General features: G+C 39.0%; 1 pseudogene; it reads right to left on the reverse strand.

Annotated features, from left to right (window-relative positions):
* Nucleotides 1-715: 715 nt before the first annotated feature.
* LOC121326310 lies at nt 716-843 on the reverse strand (annotated as a pseudogene).
* Between the last annotated feature and the right edge of the window lie 943 nt (nt 844-1,786).

Below are 1,786 nucleotides of genomic sequence, written 5' to 3' on the forward strand. Positions count from 1 at the left end.
TTCAGTGACACCTACCAATAGGGAGGAGTTTATCCCATAACGATGTTTGGTGGCTATCTTCTCTTTCAGGGAACCAGGTTTACGGTAGGTAAACTAATTTTCTGAAAGTATCGGCAGCAGCGAAGGGGCGAGCAGACGAAATCCCAGACATTTGTTCAATTTTCAAAAATCCCCCCAGACAGAGAACGGAAGCCCAGAAGAGAGGACATGTCCGGGAAAAACCGGACGTATGGTAACCCTATGTATATAAATTTAACATGCCGGGCATTACTTTGTGCAAAACAAACATCTTCACTCTCTCTCATTGGTCAGTTTCCTTAGTTACGTCATGTGTAGTTCCAGAATTGGATCCAACATCTAATATTGATCTGACTCCAGTGAATTTGGATCAGATCCCTTTTTTTTTGTTCTCGTTAGTGCAACCAGTCCCTGGAGCAGGGGGTAGTCCCGTATTATTTAATAAGAACATAAGAACATAAGAACATAAGAAAGTTTACAAACGAGAGGAGGCCATTCGGCCCATCTTGCTCCTTTGGTTGTTAGTAGCTTATTGATCCCAAAATCTCATCAAGCAGCTTCTTGAAGGATCCCAAGGTGTCAGCTTCAACAACATTACTGGGGAGTTGTTATTATAGCATTCAGACATTGCCAAACAGTTTCTGTTAATAGGAAAAACAATACAATCATACAGTGAGTGCAAGAAGCCGTCTGTTGGACCTTTAGAGGTTTAAAACAATCTTCAAATCCCTGGTTAACAAACTGTGTATTGGTCAAGTTTTCAACCAGCAATAATTGCACCTCAGATTTACCACATTGGCTACAATACTGCCACTGTACAAAGCTGACTACCTCCATCCCCCCAATGGACAGTTTGGTACTGTACATACTCAAAGATGAAGAAACCAATCTGTAACGCATTTCTTTCAGAAGAAGCCAACTCTGGGTATGAATGCTTAGTAATTGTATTTTTTATATTAATATTGTTTTTCTGCTGACAGTCCTGTGATACGCTTTCATAAATCAGTATTTTTCTTGCACAATGGCAATGCCTTCCCCCTCCCCCAATATAAAGATTCATACCTGTAGTACTTTTCATGTATTGTATTTGATGCCATGGGCTAGAAGAATTGGAGGTAATTCTATTTATAAATTCACTGTTTGGCAACAGCAGTTAAAAAAAAAACGTTTTGGCATCTTAAAACAGCTTTTTCAGTGGTAACAAAGCAATGGATACTGAAGTAAACTCTATGTTCCAGCATGAATGTGACAGCATGCCTCATTCAACCTTGACCTACACTAGAAGCAGTTTAAAGTATATTTTCATAAATTTAAATCAATATTGTCTGTGTTGATGATTATATATGATAAGTGTATTGGTTTGGTTATCAAACAAACAAAAAAAGCCTTGCATGTTTTTATCCCCACCCAAAGTGTAAAACAAAAAATTCTCCTACAGCATAGAGACGATCTGCATTTTCCGCAGCAATTTGATTCCTAGGGTTCCTGTTCATGATGAGAAAGAGTTTAACTAAGTTCATCCTTTCAATATGTTTCGCAGCAGCAGTATGGGTAAAAATAGACTGAATGGCCTTGCCCTGCTATATTTCCACAGAGACATGACCCAGGAGGAAGTGTTACAGCGTTTCCATAGATCAGATCATAGGAGGATTGGCAAACTCTATTTAAAGTAAAGCCTTCTAAAGTGTTTTTAATCGTGGCATCATACAGTGTCAGCAGTCTGATCAGTCTTAGCACTAGTATCAGCAATCTTACCAGTTCCAGCAGT

This window comes from Polyodon spathula, chromosome 13 (assembly GCF_017654505.1).
Source record: "Polyodon spathula isolate WHYD16114869_AA chromosome 13, ASM1765450v1, whole genome shotgun sequence".
Classification (NCBI taxonomy): domain Eukaryota; kingdom Metazoa; phylum Chordata; class Actinopteri; order Acipenseriformes; family Polyodontidae; genus Polyodon; species Polyodon spathula.